Source organism: Acomys russatus, chromosome 9, assembly GCF_903995435.1.
Source record: "Acomys russatus chromosome 9, mAcoRus1.1, whole genome shotgun sequence".
NCBI classification, from domain to species: domain Eukaryota; kingdom Metazoa; phylum Chordata; class Mammalia; order Rodentia; family Muridae; genus Acomys; species Acomys russatus.
In genome coordinates this window covers 7,688,848-7,711,875 of record NC_067145.1, presented here as the reverse complement: position 1 = coordinate 7,711,875, position 23,028 = coordinate 7,688,848, and the positions used below count along the sequence as shown (strand labels likewise).

The window sequence follows — 23,028 nt, the reverse complement described above, 5'->3', positions numbered from 1 at the left end:
ACTTTGACAAAGCAGCAAGGACTCTTAGCCACTGAGCAACCTCTCCAGCCCCGCCTATTTTTTTTTTTTAATGTGGAATGCTTTGGAGGTCGATAATTGGTTCACCCCTTGCTTCCTGTAGGTTCCCTGGATTGAACTCAGGTTGTCAGCCATGTGGCAAGTGCTCTTAATACTGAGCTATCTTGCTGGCCCTAATTAAATTAATCAATCATGTATGTATTTGTTGAGACACGGTCTGACTAGGTAGCCCTAATATCGGATTTGGTAATATAGACCCTGGTAGCTTTGAATTTGTAGATATCTGCTTGATTCTGCCCCATTCCCCCAAGTGCTGGAATTAGGGCAGACATGCACTACCCGCCCAATTTTCTAAATTAATTTTTATTCTTAAATTAGCACACACAATACTATATATCATTATAGCATTTTCAAACAATGTGTTAGTAGAGTCTGCTTACCCCCTCCCACCACCACGCCCCTGCTCACCATATTCCCCTTAAAATCTCCTTCCACCCACTTCTTCGTTTATGTCCCGTGTGCCCACTCTCCATCCGACCTCATTGTGTAGTTTTACTCTCTTGGTCTCCTTTATAGCTTTAGAAGATTTTACCATAATGTGTGTGCGCATGTGCACGTGCGTGTGCATGCGCAAACACACACACACACACACACACACACACAAGCTAGATGCCACGTATGGAGGAGAACATGTCGTTTTTGAATGTTTGAATTTGAGTAATCCTTTGCTATCTATTATACTTTCTGAATCTATCCATTTTCCTTTGTGGCTGAAGAAATTTCCGTTGTGTATCTGTGCCACATTGTCATTATCTATAGCCATCGTTTGATGGGCATCAAGCCTGGTCCATCTCCTTGCTCTTTCAGGCAGAGGAGACATAAGCACAGATGTGCAAGTCTCTTTACAGTAAGGCTATGGAACCCTTTGGTAGATGCCTAAAGGGCTGTACAAGTGGATCAGAAGGTGGCTCTACTTTTAATTTTTTCGAGACCGCTTAATACTAGTTTCCATAGTATATATACTGTTTCGCACTCATGCCAGTGGTGGGTGAGGGTTCCTCTGGTTCCTCTTTCTTCAGGGCCTTACCAGTGTCTGTGATGAGTTTTCTTGATGTCGGCCATTCTGACTGCCATGAGGTGGACCACGAAGTAGTTGAATTTTTCTTTCTGTCTTTTTAAAAAATTATTATTACTCGAGCTGTTGAAGAAATGTCGTCATGGAAGTTAACAGTTTAATCTGATGGTTTCAAAATGCTAATTGCTGTCTACACCTATCGGGATGGTTCACTGCTCTTGCTTTTGAAACAGCTCAGTTCTCTTTTGAACCAGCTGTCACCACAGGGCCACTGCTCTACTCTAGCCTTTTCCCCGCCCTCTTTCTAGTCTTGGAAAGTAGGAGTTGCTGTCTACTGAGAAGGAGGAACAACAGTATTGGGTGCTGTTTCTTTTTGGGGGCAACAGGATGCAGTGCCATTTCAAGGTACTGCATCTTAAGTCTTGACGTTCAAGCAGGTGTAGCCAAGGAGCAAGGATGTTTACACAAAACGTTACTGAAGAGAAGAGCTTCTTGAAGAGAGAGGCAGCAGTCTGCGGGTCTGTCTTGGTTCACTAATCACAAACTGCAAAGCAGAAAGTGAGAAAATGTTCTGCTTTAAAGCAACAAACACGTTTACCGAAGCCAAAGCAGTCAAAATATGATCAAATACCATTATAACCTTGACCTGGCTGTTCTATCCTTTCGTATTGGAGCTGAGTCTCCTATGTAGCCATTTAGAATTCTTAGGATGCGGGGGGTGTTGTTGCCTAACTGTAGTCTATTGGGATTTGTTAGTGCAGGTGTCCATGGCCAATGAGTTTGCAGGGCCTGCAGTACATCCAGTTCTTATTTCAACTGAAACCAAGCCAGTGTTGGCCACTGCTCAGTCACTACCACAGTTGCTGCTCTGTTCCTTGGTAGGGGCACGACTGCCTGGTGCTAGCTCAGTGTTGGGTCCCAGGGAAAGAGAGGTGACCTTGGGTTGGGTTTTTCAACTGGATCCATCAGCACAAGCATTGCAATATATTATGCATGTTAAATATGAAGAACGGTGAAAATTTAACCCAAGTAATAGTACATGTAAATCTTCTTCTTAGTGACTCTTGGAGACGTTACACATTTATTTGGAGGCTGTCCCCACACTTGCTCGCACACTTGAAAAGTTGAAAAACTTTATCATTTTATGCATGTCTTTGTTCCTCACATTACTTACCTGATTTCTAGAAAACAGTAGAAAATGGCCTCAGAAGCTCCACATTTCTTGCCGCGGGGACTTATAAAAGATGAGGCTTCAAGCTATTCTCAAACATTCTCAAAGAAGGGATCTAAAAGTTAACTCTGGCCAATGTCAGAACCACTGTGGGGCTTGCACAGCCTCCAAGATGGCGCTTGAAGGAGAAAGCACTCTCAGGTATGAGTTATTGCGTATTTACTAGAAACTCATTCCATTATTTTATAGCACATTAAATAAAGCAGGTGTAAGCTCATTGGAGATGGGCACTCTTCACCCACTCAAAAACAATATTCACATATGTTTGCTGTTATAAAGTGCATCCTTCTATAAAAATAATCGCGTATTTCTAATGAAAGTTGGAGCTACGAAAGTTCACAGAAGTCACCTTAGGGACAGAACGCTCAGCAGTTTGAAAGTTAATATAGTTTCTGTTACTCTACGTATGACCCTCATAGAACACATATTTATCTGTAATTACGTGAGGAAGGAGCATTAAATCTCAGGAATGACGACTTTCCCGTATCCTACTCTGAAAGTCACGTTTCTAAGAGCAGATAGAATAGGAGCCTGTAGCAGCTTGTTTGAGACAATTTTATTAAGTGATTCGTGGGTTTGCCTATTAGGGAGCAAAGATCGATTTATTTTCCTTTTCTTCTTCCTACTCCTCTCAATGCTGCCTTCTTTGGGATGCAGAGGATGAGCATTGCCTATGGCTGCTGGCAGAGCATTGCGTGAGGTTTTCTAGAGGAGATGATCAGTACTTTACCCCAGGTATGCTACCAGCAACAGACCAAAGGAACGATTCCACTCAATCTACCTTGGTGAACTGATGAGTGAAATAATGGTGACTAATTGGGCAAGTGGGTTACTAACAAGTGCATGGGTGAGGGTTGATTTTCAGAACCACGGGGCAACTTCTGAGTGTTTATACCACGGAAGAAAGTATCTCTCACTCGCCAAGTAACCATTGTCTGTCAGCATCCTCAGGGGTGTGTGTGTGTGTGTGTGTGTGTGTGTGTCCCCTCCTTTTCCCATCCCCCAACAACTATTAACTGCCTATAAAACCTTTGGGTCCTCCCCTTACAATGGCACATTAGTGTGCTCAGTCCTGTTCAGTTCCTGTGCTTGTAATCACACTTTTGAGGCAAACGTCATGTCCTTCCCAGAGGACAGTGTTTCACAGCACAGAGCCAGTGTTGCTCTCTTGGTTTTTGATTGCTGCTGGCTTTCTGCCTTATAAATAGCCTATCAAACCTGAACGTATAGAACAATGGGCCAACAGATAGTACTTGCTGGCTGTTCCCTCCTCTGTCTCCAGCTGTAATTTTCTAGTGTCTCAGTGGATAAGATGGAGAAGCGTGGTGGTTTGAATGAGAATGTTCCCCCCCCCCCAACCCCCTATCCCCCCCCCCCCCCCCCACGTAGGCCCCTGTGTTTAAACACCTGATCCCCAGATGGTGGTGCTATTTCAAGAGGCTTAGGAGTCGCAGCCTTGTAGGAGAAAAGATGTCACTGGAGGCAGGCCTCATGCCATTTCCTGTTTGGCCTCTCTGTTTGACCCTGTTTAGGAGATGCATTCTCAGCTTCTTGCTCTGGCTGCCCTATTTCCTGCTAAAGCCTTCCTTCTAATCTCACCCCAGCGGGGGCACGAACATTCACCCACACCAACTCCATTACTTGTATGCTCTTTTCCCCACTTCTTCAGAATGACTGATCAGAGGGCGTCCAGGGTTCCCTTTCATTGTGGTTTCCTTCTTCTGCGTGATTCAGATGAGCCCATCCTAAGTGGTCCACGACCTCCAGGCCTCTAGAGATGTCCACATCCTTTTATGTACAAACGGACCCATTGGTGCTACCATCCCTGGTACTCTGTGCCCTCAGCATCCTACTAGGTTTCCCCCAATCTGCTCTCCTGATTCAGTCAGGAGGCCGAAGGAGAGGCTGCTGGCCTCCATCTGTGTGCAGTGGGTTCCCAGCATAAACACTGTTCTTTTCCCTTTGGTTCTTGCTTCTTGCTCTTTGCATGTTGATGGTGTGATTTCTTGCTGCAATCTAAACTCTCAGAAATTGTGAATACCCTGATTTTTCTACAACTGTGTTGTAGAAATATAAAATAGCAATCACTATTTTAGTTAGTGTTGGAAACTTATTCTTAGCTAATTTTGGGTCAAACTCATGACTCTTTCCCTTGTTTTTAATCCTTCTAAATCCGGTGTATAGCCAGGCTGTGGTGGTGCACACCTTTAATCCCAGAACTCTGGAGGTAGAGGCCGGTAGATTGTTATGAGTTCTGGGCCAGCCTGGTCTACAAAGAGAGTCCAGGACAACCAAGGATACACAGAGAATCCCTGTCCCAAAGAAACAAAAAAACCAAACTAAACCAAACCAAAAACAATAAATCTGGTGTATAGAGGTGGTGTGGACTGCCATGATGTCAGAGCATCAGGTGAGGTCCTGGGGTCTGGTGCATTTCCCGATGTGTTCTTGCTGCTGTTAAGAGTGCTTGTAGTAGCCAGGCCTGGTGGTGCCTGACTGTAATCCCAGCACTCAGGAGGCAGAGGCAGGCAGATCGCTGTGAGTTTGAAGCCAGCCTGGTCTACAAAGAGAGTCCAAGACAGCCAAGGCTACACAGAGAGACCCTGTTTCAAAACACCACTCCCACCCATCCAACCACCCCCAAAAGTTTATGTCACATTGCTTCTTGGCCTTTTGGCCAAGATCAGGTGAAAAGTGCATGTTGCCTGGTTCTCATCCATTTCTTTACCCTGGCACTTACTGAGGTGCCTCTATTCTGCCCACGCTATGCAGGTCATGGCTGGTGAGGTCTCGCCTTCTCTGTGTTCTTTGCCAAGCTTCTGGGACTCCGGGAAGCCGCCTGAGTCCTCTCACCCCTGCAGCCATCAGGTACAGAGGCCCTCGTGAGCCTGACTAGCTGGAGAGCAGCGCACTGGCTGGCTTTGCTCTCAGACCTCTGAACAACATTATGTAAAGCTGAATCACTTGAGGAAAAATAACTTCAGAAACGGCTATTTGATCTGCCTTTCCTTTTATAGAGAAAGCCAGAAGATTCTTTTGGGAGAGATATTTTTCACATACGAAGGTCTGAAAATAGCCTTGATTCCTGGAGACAACTAGTTGGGGTTGCAATGATTTGAATAAATAAATACTTTGATGTCACTCTTATCTTCTTCCACTAGCTTTGTATCACCCTACCACACGTATTTCTTAGAAATACCCCTGGAATCAGTAATTCTAGCCCAAGTAGCCACTGTCCAATATTTCTCAAAAATTTTCTTTGTTTAAAAGCACCATGGTTTTGACCATTTCTTCTCACATCACTGTCTTGTAGATTCCCCAGGCATGTATACATCTAATAACAACTTTTATGTTTTTCTTGTTATTCAGATTCTATATTAATTAGGCCCCTAGGTCCAGCCACAAAGCCTGGCTGAGAATCGATGGAGGTTGGGGAAGGGGAACTCTCTCTTCCCTAATCCCCAAACTGCCTTTGGACCTAGAGTTTCTTCTTCCCTTGAGCTGTTGTGGGTAAACAGAGTGAGCTGCTTTTCAAAGGCAAGGAGGAGGGGCCTTCCCTTCACAGCTTCAGGCGTGGGGGTGTGCATGCAAAGTGGTCCAGGTGGGAGCCTCTTCTAAAGATGTATTGTGAATGGCTGTTGTGTGCACACATATGTGTACCACATGCATGCAGTGCCCATGGAGGCCAAAAGAGGGCATCGGAGCCCTTGGAACTGGACTTACAAATGTAGCCACCACATGGGTGCTGGAAAGCAAACCTGAGTCCTCTGGAAGAGCAGTTAGTACTCTTAGCTGCTGAGTGGTCTGTTCAGCCTCCAGGGGGGAGTCTAAGTTGCTAGGCTGATGGAGATGTGCATGTGCATAGGGCATGTAAGCAAGAGCCTTAGACTGTCAAAGGCATCACTATAGGCATGTGCATAGTCCAAGCCAGGTGGAGTTCCAGGATGCAAAGCATTCCTTATGCTTACTTACCTCATAAATAGTTCTCTTATGAGCCCTCTGCTCATATGAGACAAGAATCTTGACTTACGCCACAGAAACAAACATCTCAGGACAAGTGCGTCTGAAGTAAATGTAGGGTTTATTAATAAAAGGTGGACCTGGAGAGCAGCTGAGAATGTCTTCTGTTCCCGCAGAGGACCCAAGTTCGGCTCCCAGCACCCATGTTGGGCAGTTTACAACTGATAACTACCTGTAATTCCAGCACTAGGGAATCTGATATCTCTGGCTCCACACCTACCTACCTGCACTCATGTGTGCACATATTCCCACCTGCCCGTGCATGTAGTTGAAAATAAAATAAGTCTTTTAAAAAAGGAAAAGCTTTAGGGGCTGGAGTGATGGCTCGGTGGTGGAGAAACACTCGCCGCTCTTCCAGAGGACCCAGGTTTGCCTGCCAGCATCCACACTGGTGGCTCACAATTGTTTGCCGTCTTCTGGCCTTAAGTGGCTTTAAACTCACAGTAATCCTCCTGCTTCAACTTCCTGAGCCATGGGATTACAGACATGTACCACCACCCTTAGAAATTTTAAGTGTACTAACATAAGTTATAAATATGATTTAGGTGGCTTCTGAAGTTATTTTTTCAAAGAGTTTAACATACTAAGTGCTAGAGAGATGGTTGAGGGTATGGGCACGTGTGTCTTTTGCAGAGGACCAGAGTCTGATTCTCAGTACCCTCAATGGGTTGCTATAACCATCTGTAACTCTAGCTCCAAAGGAGCTCTGCATCTCCTTGGACCTCATCAGGCATTTTCATGTCAGTGTTGATCTTTGTGTGTGTGGTGTATGTGTGGGTATACACACCTGCGCGTGTGTGCTCACTGAGTGTGCCTGTGCGCTGGAGGTTGATTCGGGGTGTCTTTATTGCTGTTCATCCTGTTTTTTGAGACAGGGTCTTTTGGTGAATGTGGAACTCTCTTTCGTTCAGCTGGGCTGGTTGGCCATGCCGCCAGGCACTCTCCTATCTACTTTCCACACTCTCTGCTGCTCCTCACCTCATCTTAGTGTTGCAGATGAGAGCTGCCATGCCCAGCTTGTGGGTGCTGGGAATCTTAACCAAAGTCTTCAGTCATACAAAGTAAGGACTTTACTCACTGAGCCATCTCCCCAGCCCTGCCAAGAGTTATTATTATTTTTGTTTTTGTTTTTTTGAGACAGGGTTTCTCTGTGTAGCCTTGACTATCCTGGACTTGCTTTGGAGACCAGGCTGGCCTCGAACTCACAGCGCTAAGTGGGATTAAAGCTGTGTGCCACCTCAGCCCAGCCTGCCTCTACTTCTTATCATCATCTCGTAATGATCCCGTCGTATTGTGACTGTGTCAGGGCATTAATTCATTGATTAGGGCAGAGCCTTTACGACCTAGTATCTTCTGAAAAGGCCATCAGCTGACAACCAGGCCCGCAATAAATGAGCCCACGGAGGTATTTGATATTCAAAACACAATTACTTTGCACGCCCAGAATGTCATTTTAGGGATAAAGGTTTCATGGCCAAGGACATCTGCTGGATTTCTTGGGCTTTCCGGAATTAAATAGTTCGCCTCCCTGGCTTGCTTCTTTTGGATTTTAGCAGCTTGAGTCAGATATTAAAGGTGGAACAGGAAGATCATTTGTGGGCAAATGGGTCAGCATATTGTTCTTTCTCAGTACACTCCCTTCATTCCAGTACAGCATTTATATAGCAAGCGCAGAGCTCCGTGCTTGTTATACATGTTTCAATCAGGTCAGGCCCAAGCCTTGTGGCTTCTCATTGTGGCGACATCTCCATCCCTTTCAGGAGCATCCATTTCAGGATCCGTGGCGATCCCTTTAAGGCCCTGGAAAGGGCCGGCAATCGGTTGGCCGACGAGGCCACGCCCCGTCACGTGCCCTTCGTGCCATTGGGCGGGGCCAAAGCCTCTAGGTTGCCGTCACTTCCGGCTCTGTCAGTCCGGAGCGAGCAAGCGAGCGAGCGACCTAGAGGCTGTTGGACGGCAGGAGCGAAGCGTGAGTGCGCGGGACCCCGGGCCCACTCCTCGCGGCCGCGGCCGGGCCGACCCCAGGCTCCCCGCCGGGCTGCCGGGGCCCCTTCGCTCCCCATGCCCGCCACGGCTGGGAGAAACGGCCGCTCGGACGGGTCTCCGCGCCGCGGGCCTCACGTGGCGGCCGCTCGGGGAGCCGAGCCCAGGCGGTGGGCGCGTGCGGGCCGAGCGGGCGGGCGGGGAGCGGCGGGTGGTGGCCGCGCGTCCCTGGGACAATGTGGCGGGGTTCCGGGCGGAGGCGCGCGCGGTGTGCCTTGAAGCTGCGCTCGCCCGATCCCCACCCCCCACCCCCACCCGTGGGCTCGGGAGGGTCCCCGGGATCGATGGCCCCGCCGGGTTGAGGAGTCGGGGGGCGCGCCTCGGCGAACGCGGCTGGGCTCCGAGTCTAGGATAAGATGGCGCTGGCGCAAGGCCCTCCTCTCCCGCACGCTCTCGGCGCCCCACGCCCCCTTCCTGAGACCGGTCGTAGCCCCAGCCCTCGCCTCGGGGCTTTGAGGAGCTTCCTGGCGGCGACCCCCACGGCGCCCCGCGCCTTCTCACCCTCAAGTGCCTTCTTGCAATCAGGGCTGTTATCGCCGCTCCTCCCCCATGCAAGTCACCGAGTGATCCGTATAAACTCTACAGTCACCCCTTTAGTTACCATTTCTGAATTACGAAGCTTTCCCCCCCTCCCCGGCCCCCAAAGAAACTACCTCGGTAAAAGACTCATTAAAGTTAAACGTCATAAAGGGTTGGCTTTAGTTACCGTTGTCGTCTTACTGGCTAGATTTAGGTTAGATAATGACGTGGTCATTTGAAGTAATTTTAGTTCCCTAGACAGCTTTTCGTAATGGAAGGTAGATATGGCTGGCTGTTCGCAAGTGAAAGGTAGTTTATGTTCAAGCTAATCCTCTGTTTAAAACAGGTTTTGTGTAGTTGCGTGTGAACAGCTAGCACGGGAAACTAACTTGATTTTGGAGATTGGGTTGAAATGGAGGCAGCCCGAAGAAGAGCGAATGGAACTGGTTAGGAGCCTTTCAGCTCCCTCCTGTGTTTATTACCCTTAATGGACTGACCAGCTGTGTTCTGTACGGTCGTGCTTGCTTGATTTGAGCGGTTTGGATTTAATGATCAGGATTTGGATAGCCCACTTTTGCCTTGACCTCCTATTTTGGAACATTGATTTCTAGTTTGGTCTATAAAGAGCTGGGGTATTATATATCTATGGAAATTGAGTGTTATGTTTATTAGGCCCTTTAAGCCATGCAGAAATTAATAGTTTATTGAGGTGGAAAGAGCAAAAATAGTTTGGTAATTAGCTTTTTGCTACCTGGTATTACCACCAGGTATATACTACCTGGTGTAAGTATCTTGAAAAGGGCTTAGGACATGCCTTAGGATTCCTTGAAATTTGAGTTAGACTCAAGATAGTCTGCCCTTTGTTTTAGGCTTAGGCACTCAATAACCAGCCCGCTCTGGGCTGTGGGCCTTGTCTGGTGAGATTTGCCTTGGGCATACAGCCTTCACATTTTACTTCCCAAAGTAGAAAATCAGTGCAAAATACTGTGAATTGTGTATACTGTTGTGAACTCTTGACTGTGCCTGTTATTTTAATAGTGTGGCCACAAAGTGAGAATTAGTGCATATAAAGCAGGGAAGGATGACTTACAAGGGCAACATTAATTAGGTTAAAAAAAGACCCATCGACTTGGAGAAAGGTGAAGGAATGTGCACATGGCTTTTATTTCCTTTGTCCTAACTGGGTTCAGAATATTTGGCTGTGCTTATTATTTGCAATTTAGACACGTGTTCAGTGTAACGACCCCAGTACCACAAAAAGGCAGACTAAGCCATAGAACTTCTTTTTTTTGGGGCAGAGCTAAGGTAAAGATAATCAAGTACCTTGTAAATTATTCATGTCAAGCTTTTTTCTTCCAGAATGCCTAAGTCAAAGGAACTTGTTTCCTCAAGCTCTTCAGGCAGTGATTCTGACAGCGAAGTGGAAAAAAAGGTGACTTTTATTGTATAAAATTTGTGGTGCATTACTTCCTCTATAATGCCAACATCCAGTTTTGAAGTGAAAGGCCTGTTGTCTTTTTAGATAGATTTTGCCATGTATCCTACACCCCCTCCATCCACCTCAGATTTCCCTGAGGGTCGGGACTGTGCTCCCAGTGCTGGCCTCAGAATGTGAGAGGAGAGAGAATCTGCAAGGGTGTTTCTGTAACGGTAGATGGCAAATGGACTGCTTGAATAGAATATTAGATTCTAGGCACATCTGTAGGCTTTAAATCAGACATGAGAGGTTGTCTTTGTGCTGTATTTGGGGTTCAACCTCAGGTCCCAGTGATGTGTCCCAGGCAAGTACTCAACACGGAGTTACTTCTCTGCCCCTCCTTTAATTTCCCACAGGGTCTCAATAAGTTGTCTTGGCTGACCTTGGACTGTTGTCTTATGCCTCAGTCTCATGAGTGGGGGCCCAGCTCAGATTAAACAAGTCCTCCATTGAACACCTTTAGTAACCTAAACTCACAGAAATGCTTTCTTAGACTCTAGAATTCTAACTAGGCCGGAGACACTTCTCTGTTACTTAAAAATCTGTGTCATTCACAAATCTGCTTAATCTTGGCTGTTGAGGTGGCTCAGTGGGTAAAGGCCCTTGCCATCAAACCTGACAACCCGAGTTTGGTCTCTGTTCTTCCGCGTGGTGGAAGAGAACCAGTTCTGCCAAGTCCGCCCTCTGCCTCATGCACCCATACACATGCATCCCAAGCACACACAGAGTCATAGGAAGAAGTAAAGTGTCTAAAGACTGCCTGACCTGTCGGTAGGAAGCCACTGTTGGGCTGGATCACTGACGTTCTTAGTGAAAACATTAATTTGACAGCTTTCTCAGTCACTGCTCCCCCTTCCCCAGATTACTGAATTTTAGTTTAGGTACATTTCAATTTTAAGTTATTTGCTTTTAGTAAATAAAGTCATCCAGCACAACAAACACAAAATTACCGATTTTGTTAGAATAAGCTTTTTATGCATTAGGTGACAGCTGTTTTGTCAACTTCATTCCACTTAATTGATCACACCAGTGAGGTGTAACATAGCAGCTCATCTTGTGGTCAAGACTTCCTTCCACATGGCTGTATCTTTTTAGAGATTTATGTCTGAATAAACACACATCCTAGAAGTTGAACAAATTGTATTCTTCTTGCTTTGTGGAAAATAATTACTAGACATATGGTTTACAAATGTTTAAGAGCAGCAGGCAGGACCGGTGATGTAGTGCAGTTGGTAAAGCGCTGGCCTGTCACCCAGGAAGCCCTAGCTGTTCCCCAGCGCTGCGTACACCTGAGCTTGAATGAGGAGGATGAGACGGTCAGTCACCTGGGGTACTGGGTCCTGCTCTATTTTTTTTTAAGCAGCAATCCCCCTTTTGTACTACCTAACAAAAGGGAGCTCTTTATAGGAAAAATGGGAAAGTTGGAGCCTCAAAATGTAAAGATAGAATATAGTATCATTTATAATATTGAAATAAGGCTTCAAACATCATACATAGCTGTACTTGAAATCTTTTTTAGAATTTATATCAGTGTAACATCTTGTGATTATGTAACTAATTTATATTGAGGTGGTTTTCTGGCCATGTACCAACCAGTCCAGAGAATTGCCTTCTGCTTGCTAAGCTGAATTTTGTAGTTTGTCTCACATAGTACTATTAACCCTGTAAGCATTTCCATTAAGTACATTCATATTTTTAATTTCATGGCTTTTTATGTGTATTGTTAACCTAGCTTTATCAAATTTAATACAGTAAATTAAAATAGTAATATTAAAATAGTTTGTATTTATCCACCAAGAAGGAACATGTCTGCCCTCTACTGTTCGGGGTGGGAACTTAATGTGAGGTTTGGTTTTGTTTTGTTTTAAGCTGTTAGCTCATTTTGAGAATGAGGCTATATAAAATGCTTTTATACTAGTGCTTCTTCAAAAATATTACGAGGTTGAGTGCTAGTCTTAAATTATTACTGCCTATTTTCAGTATTCTTTGTGTTGAAGTTTTTGAGTTGTAGGTTGTCAGTGCTTGGCATAAAATAGTAACTTCCTTACCTAAGCATCCATTCCTCCAACTCCCCCAGACAGGGTTTCATTATGTAGCCCTGGCTGGCTTGGAGCTTGTTATGTAGCCCAGGCTGGAAGCATACCTTCTTGGAAACAGTTAAGATTACTTTTGGAATAGACAAGGAATTAATAAATATTAATGTCTTTATCATAGATTTTTTTTTTTTTTTTTTTTTGTTTTGAGACGTTTGCGGTATATAGCTTAGGCTGGTTTTGATCTTTAGTTCTCCTGCCTCAACCTCAGTCAGGGTTACAGGGTATACTACTATTCTTTGTTTTGTTTTGTTTCTGAATTAAATAATAAAAGGAAAGCTTTTAGTAGATTTGTGGTTTCTAAAAGCTTATTCAAAAATTATAGTCCACTTCCGTCCCTCCTTCCAAAGAAGTATTGTATAGTTCTAGTCTATAAGATCACTGTTCTAATATATGAAGTATCTTTGGGGATTTTGAGAACAGAGTTTATGAACATAATTATTAGTTTATTATTAGATTATGAGTGAAGGCTAGATTCATAGTTAATTTTTTTAATGTACATATATTTCTTTTAATAGATCAAGCCTTTTTTGGTCTCTAACTCTTTAAAAGTAATAAAGTTTTTGAATCCAACATGAATGTATTTTTTTTTACCCCCCTCCCCCATTTTTTTTTTTTTTTTTCCAGTTAAAGAGGAAAAAGCAAGTTCCAGAAAAACCTGTGAAGAAGCAAAAGCCTGGTGAGACTTCAAGAGCTCTGGCATCTTCCAAACAGAGCAGCAGCAGCAGAGATGACAACATGTTTCAGGTAATACTGGATTGCATTCAGTTAGTGGAACAGAGCCTTGATCTGAAGAACATTAGAAGTGTTTTGATCTGATAGCACACCATAGTCTGAGTCGTAATCCTCTCGACTAATGATTACTAACAAATGAGTAGGTAGTGAAGGTAATTTGTTCAATTTGGGCTATTGGTAAAGTCTAGAAGTCTGTAGTTTTGCTATATTTAAACAATGCAAATCTAAATGTTACAGAAATCCAAAAGAATATTTAGAACTGTACATTTGGGAAGCAAATTTGAGTTGGTTGGTTGAGTATTAGACTGGAAAGAGTAATTTGATAGATTTTGAGAGAAATGGCCTAATTTAGGCTTCACAAGAACCATAAGGCTGGGGTATAACATGTGTAAAGCGCTTGAATATCATGTTTAAGGCCTTGAGTATGGGCTTAAGCACTGGGGAAAAAAGGAGATAAATAGATAAAATGAGATGTGAGAACACAGGAAGAAGTCTAGTTTGGCACCTTGAGTTTATTATGTGTTTTTAGCAATTCAATATTTGCGTCATTCCTTAATGATCTATGAGATGAGGCATTGTGGGTATATGATGCTGTGAGATTGCTGAGATAATTTATAGACTTTAATCTGTATTGATAAGGAAGAGGTAGTGATGATTACAAAGATGGTAATGAAGAATGGACCAGAGGACAGAAGTCATGAGTGAGGAGATAGACATGATGATCAATGTAATCACTTGAGGGTCTCCTGCAGCACTTGCAAGTTTTGGCTGGGAATGATTCTTGTTGGCTTCTACATGTGGTCAACTAAATAGCCAACCACCAAAGCAGATGACAGCTTGTGAGTAATTTTCAAATGGACAGTGAGAATAGAAAGAGGATGTAAGTTGATAAGATGGTAAAAGAAAACTAAAAGAGTATTGGAAGCAAGAAACAGACACATTGTAGATTACTTAGTTACAGATGAAATCCTCTGGACTTCTGTGCAATTTAGGGGCAGAGGTTAATTTGATATAGAATGTAGATGAAGGTATGTGAATTTAAAAGGAATTTAAAAGATGCTATTATTGCTTTGAGTAATAAATTGAGTGCTTACTGTGTTCTGTGTTTCATTCAGGGTTTGCCAGGTTCTGGTAATCCACGTGGAATATGGTCTATAACTTAAGGGGACCACAGTTACACACACATACATAGTAAAAATTACAGTAAGGCCTGAGAAGTAGTGGGCAGATTGTTTGAGAGAGTAGGTGTGAGAATCTCATTAAAGAAGTGGCATCAAAATCTTTTTTTGTTTTGACAAGAGGTATCTCTGTTGTCTTGGCTGTCTTGGAACTTACCTGCAGACCAGGCTAGCCTCTGCCTCCTGAGTGCTGGGATCAAAGGCGGCATGTACCACCACTGCCTGGCTGGGATCTAAATCTTCCCCCCCCCCCCCAAAACAGGGTTTCTCTGTGTAGTCTTGGCTGTCTTGTACTTACTTTGTAGACCAGGCTGGCCTCTAACTCAACAGCAATCTACCTGCCTCTGCCTCCCAAGTGCTGGGATTAAAGGCATGCGCCACCATGCCTGCCTGGGATCTAAATCTTAAGATCTTAAGGTTAAGCCAGCTGAGCAAAGTGTGTGGACAAACGAAGTGTTTTCAAGATTAGGATATTCAGTTAATATCTTGAAGTGGGAAGAGCTTGTGTTTTGTGTGAATTATGGAGCCTGGAAAGTCTTGCTGAGAATCAGGAGTCTATTTGGTGACGAGAATGAAGGGCAGATCTTCCAGGCTATTTGAGTTTTACTCTTAAGTATAAGAAACTGTTTGGGATCAGGGTAAGTATAAACTTAGCAAGATGATTTCTTAGTGTTTGTAAAGAATTGATTTGGAATAGCCAATTCGAGTACTGTTAGTATCTGTCTTGGCTTTTCTTTCACCAGTTGTGCTTCACTGTATAGAACAGGCTACATTTGAGTTGTTAGCAATCCTCCTGCCTTACAAGTACTGAGATTGTAGACATAAGGTACCATGTCCAGCTCATCTCTTGCCTTTTAATTTGCTTGGTCTTTTTACATAGGATCACATTTCAGGGTGGCTGTGAGCTTGCTGTTGTAGCTGAGTGAGGCTTTGCACTTGTGAGCTTCCTGCCTCTGGACCTCCCAAGAGTGGTATCATAAGTGTGCGATACCACAGTTGGCTTGACTCTAGATTTTAATCTTTCCTATTCTCCCTAATTTAATATAGATTCTGTTTTGTTAGAGATTTTTGGGAAAATGGATTTTATTTTGTAGGGGTTTATTTTTCTCACTACAGAAAAAGAGCTTTGGGTTTTTGTTTTTTGTTTTATTTGTTTTTGTTTTTGGTATTTTGAGAAGAGATTTCTTTGTGTAGCCATGGCTGTCTTAGAAATAGTTCTAGACTCATGGAGATCTGCCTGCCTCTTACCTGCTGGGATTAAAGGCTTGTACCACCACCACCCAGCAGAAGGCCTAAGGCCATTCAACACCTAAGTAATCTTTTTAAAAGTGTCTATCTAGGAGGAACGATAGTTCTTACTTTTTATGGATTGTGTAACACTAAAGGAGGCCTGTATTTTTATTAGTAATAGCTTAATAATTGCATTAGGAAGATAAAGGATAGGGTTTTTGGAAGAGAAAACAGTAAGCCCACTGATTTCTTTTCTTTCTTTTTTTTTTTTTGTTGTTAAGGGTTTTTTTGTTTTCTTTTTCTTAAAGACAGGGATTCTCTGTGTAGCCTTGGCTGTCCTGGAATCACTCTGCAGAGCAGGCTGGCCTTAAACTTACAAATATCTGCCTGCCTCTGCCTGGGATTAAAGGGGTATGCTACCACATCCTGGCTAGGTCCTTTTTTGTTTGTTTTTCTTTAAATAATTATATATTCTCTATATTTTCCATTATCAAGAAAGTATACATACACAGATAAGTAATTAAAACTCTTATTAAAGATATCACTGAGTTAATTGTGTTCTAAGATGCCATCTAAATGCTCCTTAATACTATGTTGTTATAAATTTTCCTTTGTGTTGCTGAGTGATGCAAGTTTGAAAGATTATTTTGTAAATTGTTCTTCCATTCACCTGGGGTGGGCATTTGGCTTCTTTATGAGTTCTTGAGCTACTAGGAATAAAGGTTTTGTGAATATTCTTTTTTTTTTTTTTTAGATTTCTTTATTATATATACAATGTTGTGTTCACATGTACACCTACACACCAGAAGAAGGCACCAGATCTCATTATAGATGGTTGTGAGCCACCATATGGTTGCTAGGATTGAACTCAGGACTTTGGGAAGAGCAGCCAATACTCTTAACCTCTGAGCCATCTTTCCAGCCCTGAATATTCTTTAGTATTAGTCTTTATGAATACTTTTGGGGGTGGTAAAAATTTATTTGCTGAATCATAAGTGTATATTTTACTTTATAAAAAACTATCAACCTGAGTGTGGTGGTGCACACCTTTAATCCCAGCACCTGGGAGGCTGTGAGTTTGAGCTTAGCCTGGTCTGCAAAGTGAGTCCAGGACAGCCAGGAATACACACAGAACCCTGTCTCAAAACCAAAAAGAAAGAAAAAAGAAAGAAACTATTAAATTATTTTCCAAGTAAGTTGTATTATTTAACTCTATCATTGGCAGTACAGGATGCTAGTTGCTCCACATCCTGGGTGTTAGTCTTTTATCCAGATTAGTTTAAAAAGTGTGTATTGGGAACTCTCGTTTTATTTTGCGTTAATTTTGTGTCTTTTGGGAACAGTGTCTTCAGGGGTTTGTTTTGTTTTCTCTTATTTAAAAAAAAAAAGACTAGACTGATTTACTTAGTCATAAGGCTGTATTTTGGATATAAGGCCTTTGCTTTAATAAGTATAGTGATCTTTTATTTATAAGCTTAGGAAAAAATGCAGTCCTTTAAAACTCACTATAGTTTAAAAATGAGTCAAGAAGAAACATCAGGAAAACAAGAGATATAAGGAAATGGGTTGGATAAACACAGCCAGGAGAGAGGTAGAGAGGAGAGAGGAGAGAGGGAGAGAGGGAGAGAGGGAGAGAGGCAGAGGGGAGAGAGGTAGAGAGGTAGAGAGGAGAGAGGGAGAGAGGCAGAGGGGAGAGAGGGAGAGAGGAAAAGAGGTAGAGAGGAAGAGAGGAAAGAGGGAGAGAGGAGAGAGGGAGAGGAGAGAGGTAGAGAGGAGAGAGGGAGAGAGGCAGAGGGGAGAGAGAGGAGAGAGGAGAAAGGTAGGTAGAGAGGAGAGAGGGAGAGAGGCAGAGGGGAGAGAGAGGGAGAGAGGAGAGAGGTAGAGAGGAGAGAGGAGAGAGGTAGAGAGGAGAGAGGGAGAGAAGCAGAGGGGAGAGAGGGAGAGAGGAAGGGAGGAGAGAGGGAGAGAGGAAAGAGGTAGAGAGGAGAGATAGAGAGGAGAGAGGTAGAGAGGAGAAAGGGAGAGAGGTAGAGAGGAGAGAGGGAGAGAGGGAGAGAGGCAGAGGGGAGAGAGGAAGAGAGGTAGAGAGGAAGAGAGGAGAGAGGTAGAGAGGCAGAGGGGAGAGAGGTAGAGAGGTAGCCTTTGCAGACATCACTTCTCCATTTGATGATGAGGTTTTACATCCTGGGGCTTTGTTGTCTTTTGTCTTCTGCCCCATGGTCGTCTTTTCTTTTTTTCCAAGACAGGATTTCTCTGTATAGCCTTAGTGTCCTGGACTCGCTTCGTAGACCAGGCTGGCCTTGAACTCATAGCAGTCCACCTGCCTCTCCCTCCCCTGAGTGCTGGGATCACGGGCTTGTGCCGCCACATCCAGCTCTTTTTCCCCTCCATCAGTCATGAAATAAAATATGTGTCTGTCAACATAGATATTGTGTGGCTTTTAGTTAAGTCACACATACAGTGGCAAAACTGGCTAAGTTTTGTTCCCTGTAGGAAATGACTTTGAGACCATGTTTGATGTTACAATAGTCTCAAATGTTCTGTCCTCCCCTATGAAGAGACAGCATGGCCACGCAACTCTTATAAAGGAAAACTTTGAATTGGGGCTGGCTCACAGTTTCAGAGGGTTAGTCCATTATTGTGATGGTGGCATGCAGGCAGACTTGGTGCTGGAGAAGGAGTTGAGAGTTCCTAATTCATAGGCAGCAGAAGCAATTGTGAGCCACACTGGATGTAGCTTGAGTATATGAGACCTTAAAGCCTACCCCACAGTGTGTACACACTTCCTTAACAAGGCCACACCTTCTAATAGTGCCCACTCCCTGTGGATCGAGCATTCAGATACATAAGTATATGGGGGCTGTACCTATTCCAACCACCATGCCCTGGGTGGTCTGGAACTTGCTGTGTGTAAACTAAGCTGACCTTGAACACAGCTGCCTGCCTCTTCCTCGAGCTGCTTTACTTTTTGAGTTCTTTGAGTTTGACTGTGTTAGGCTTTAGGAATCTCACTTAGGTTGGATCTATGACTGGCTCACCTCACTTAGCACAATGCTATAGAATGTGACAAGATTTCCTAATTTATAAAGGCTGAATAGTATTTTATTGCATGTGTAAGCTATCGCCTCTACTTTTTAGCAGTCTCCTTGGAGAACTTAGTGCCAATTGTTTTGAATGGACAGTATGTGCCTCAGTGGCAGAGCATGTATACAGCGAGGGCACTATAGGATTGGTACCGTATTGTCTATAGACTGCTTTACTGAGTACACTCCGGTGTTCACATAGGACAGCCTTCTGAGTACTCAGTTCTCAGGGTGTACCGGGCCTGTTAAGTGTTACATGAGAGTAATGCACCCCAAACTGGGCTTATTGGAACACATTGTGTTTCTATTTTTGTCAAAGGACATTCATTCTATTTACTTTAGCAGTTGAGTTTATTAATACTCATAAATGTAAAAGCGAGGCTGAAGAGATAGATAGCTCAGTAGGCAGAAGGCTTGTACAAACACGAGGACCTGAGTTTGGATCCGTAGCCACCCACATTAGGTAGTTGGATTTGGCTGCAGATGGAGTGTAATTGCCCCACTGTGGGCAGAGATGGCAGATTGTGTGTACTCTGTGGCCAGCAAACTGAGCCTTAACAGTGAGCTTCTAGTTCAGCGAGAGACCCTCTCAAAGCAAGGCAGAGAAGGAGAAAGACACCTGAAGTCATTCTCTAGACATCATATGTGGGTGTGGGTGTGTGTGTGTGCGCGCGTGCGCACACACCTGCCCCATGATTGGAAAGTTTTGCTTCTTTTTTAAAGCAGTGATCTCCCCCCCCCCAATTATAGTTACATACATTTCAAGATTATAAGTGGAGTTAGCCTGCAGCAAGTTGTGACACCTCTTATGAATTTCTTCCCCATCTTTGCTAGATTGGGAAAATGAGATACGTCAGTGTACGGGACTTTAAAGGAAAAATTCTAATTGATATTAGAGAGTATTGGATGGACTCAGAAGGTGAAATGAAACCAGGGAGAAAAGGTAAGGTTTCATTTTTTCTATTTGATGTTAATGCTGACTAAATACTTGCCTTAATTTGTTACAGGGTGTGCAGATTAAGGATTGGCCTTACTCAGTTGATCTTTTTATAATCAATTTGTAATGAAACCTAGGAAAACAGCATCCTGATGTTACTTTAAGTTGTTTGCTAATTTACTTGAACTTTCTCTTTGATTTTTACATCATTTCCGGAGCTGATGAGGTATTACTTGGAAACAGAAAAGTGCTGGGTTTAGTGTGTCCTTTGGTACTGTCGGCACTTTACCCAGGCCTAAGCCTCTTAGCATGTAGAGACATTCTGTCAGCAAGTAGCTAGAACCAACGTGTATTTAGTTAACTTTTCTTGTGACAAAATACTAGACAAGAGCAATTTAAAGGAAGAGGGGTTTATTTTGACTCAGTCTGAAGGCCTAAGGCAGTTAGCTGGTCCACACTGGGGCTCAGTTAGGAAGTGGAGAGATGAGTTTGCTGGTCTTCGGCTTGGTTTCTTGGTGCCACCCACATTCAGGGTGGGTCTTCCTACTTCAGCTTAACCTGTCTGCAAACACCCTCCTTGCCACACCCACAGAAGTGTATTCATGATGATTCTAAATTTATCAAGGTGATAGTCAAGATTAACTGTTAACTTGTTATTTGTACTGTAAGGAGCAACACAAATTGAGACCCATAGACAAAGGCATGCACACGAAAGTAGAAGGGGAACAGTGGGAAACGGGGTACTAAGAGAGGGGAGTGGATGGTAAAATAATCAAAACACATTATTTACATGTACGAAAATGTCATGGTGAAATGTTGTATATGATTATGCTGATAAACTTTGATAAAAGTCTACTATACAACCTACATTTATGTAGTTCTATGCTCTGGGTTGATCTTTAGTTGATGAAAAGCTGCTTTCTGGGCCAGTATGGTATGGTGCCTCAGCAGGGGAAGGCACTCGCTGTGAAGCCTGATGGCTCCCAGGACCCGTGAGGTGGGAGGAGAGAATGGACACTGCCTACACTGTTGCAAACACTGGCACAGGGGGCTCACACATGTACACATGTGTGTTCCCATTAAGTAAATAAATGTGGCAGATACTTTGTTCTTTCGAGATAGGGTTTCTCTGTAGCCCTGGCTGGCCTGAAACCTTGTAGACCAGGTTGGCCTGAACTCAGATTTGCCTGCCTCTGCCTCCCAAGTGCTGGAATTAAAGGAATGTGCCACCACGGACTGGCTATGTGACAGATTTTTAATAGATGAAAAAAAAAAGCTTCATTTTCTGTATTATCCTGTCTGTTGTTAAAGATGACACTTGTTTCATGCAGTTTTGGAGTCTGTTTTAAAAGCTTCCTTTATTTATTTATTTATTTATTTATTGGTTTTTTTGAGACAGAGTTTCTCTGTGTAGCCCTGGCTGTCCTGGACTAGCTTTGTAGATCAGGCTGGCCTCGAACTCTCAGAAATCCGCCTGCCTCTGCCTCCCGAGTGCTGGGATTAAAGGCATGAGCCTCCATGCCCGGCAAGCTTCCTTTTTTATATTTGCCATTTAATTCCTGTCTGAGTTTTCATTCAGGATTTTCCCGAGTGGCTAATGTCAGATTTCATTCTTGCAAATGTTTACTGAAGGAATTCAGTTAGCCTCAAAGACTTTTCTACATGCTGCCCATTATGTTCTCCTTTTCAATTTCATGTTCCCTCAGCAGTTTTCTAAACATGTATTGTTTGCTTGTGTTAGGTGTTAGACTAAGGTTTCATACTACCTGACTTAATATATTATAACCACCCTTTGATGTGTAAGTCTCATTTACTGATTAAGAAAATGAGCCTAGAAAATGCAGCTAGTGATGGTGAGGCTGGGGTTTCCACAGTGTACTCGCACCTATATCTGAATTCTGCATTCTGTCATGCCCCTTATGAATCACTTTCTAGGGAGTTTCCCAAAGTGGAACGGATCCTATGGGAGAACTCAGCACAGAACTGAATACCTTGAAATATGGTGGAATAAACACTGGAAGCGACAGGATGTAATAATGCTAACGTTTTATGCCAAATCTAGGTCCTGACTCTTAGCCTGCACATATTTGTGAAACATCTTCAAGTTACTACTTCTTATTGGTCAAAATAGGCATTATGTAGATGCAGTGTTGGAAGCCTAGATACAAAATTGAACCTGTGACTAACAAATGTAAGACTCTAATATCAATATAGATCTCTCACAAGACGTTGTTGTAGTATTGTGCCATTCAAAATGTCAGTTTGGAGGCTGATGAAGTAGCTCTGTGGTAGAGGGTGGGTGTGGCATGTGTGAGGTCTGGGTTCTGTCCTCAATACTAAAAAATCCACATAAGCAAAATGGCAGTTTGATAGAATATTTGGAAATACCAAAATCTCCAAGAAGGGATGGTTTTTCACCTTGTATTTCTTAAACCTTGTCTAGGTATTTCCTTAAACATGGAGCAGTGGAGCCAGCTGAAGGAACAGATCTCTGACATAGATGATGCAGTAAGAAAGCTGTAAATCTGAGCCATATCAAGCCTGTGCTGTTGTAGTTGTCTTAATCTGTCTTTTTACATTGGCTTTTGTTTTCTAAATGTTGTTTTCCAAGCTGTTGTATATTTGGATTGCAGAACAATTTGTAAGATGAATACTTTTTTTAAATGTGCATTGTTAAAATGTTCTAAGTGAAGCTAATTGTCAACTTTATTAAAGAGGATTGCTTTGTGCCCCCTACCTAGTGTAAAATAAAGTCAGATCATTACAATCTTAACTGTTGTAGCCTTTTTCATCCAGGAAAAAAAAAAGCCCACTACTTACTGCTTAAGGCCAAAAGAACAACCTTTATAGATACATTTTTGACTTGGCCTTTACGTTGAGAAGGATTTGTATTACATTGAGCTTCTTAGAGGATTGCTTTGTAGAATGCATGCTCAATCTCTTCCTTTCCAACCAGATTTATTGAAACTTTCTCCCCACGATGGTACTTTTTATTTATTTCCTTAATAACCTATTTTATGTTCAAGTTTTACATAACTCTTCGCAGATACATTATGATGATTTGGAAAGTCAAGCTGTCAATGTTATTGCCTCCTAAGTCTACTGTGTTAAACATTAGCAGATACCTGCTTGGTATAACATGGCTTGTGTGAGAACTCTAAGCAAGTGTATGTCATTACTTACAGTGTTCTGTGTAGGTGTTTCGTAGTCTGCAGAACATGGTGACTTTGATGTCTGCTGAGCTTTCACTTATAAACATTCATGCTGGGGTGATGTCTGTAAAGTCAGATGTTAAACTAGATTAGACCTTAGTAAAAATTGTGAAACTTACTGACATTATATTCTAATACGGGTGTGGATTATATGTAGTCAGACATGTCACTGAGCTT

General features: G+C 43.2%; 1 long non-coding RNA gene across 1 annotated transcript; it reads left to right on the top strand.

Moving 5' to 3' along the window:
- Positions 1-13,102: 13,102 nt before the first annotated feature.
- On the top strand, positions 13,103-22,412 carry LOC127193751 (uncharacterized). Its single transcript, XR_007831182.1, has 3 exons — positions 13,103-13,223; positions 19,537-19,645; positions 22,083-22,412. It is a non-coding gene; the product is annotated as an uncharacterized LOC127193751 (long non-coding RNA).
- The last annotated feature ends 616 nt before the right edge of the window (positions 22,413-23,028 follow it).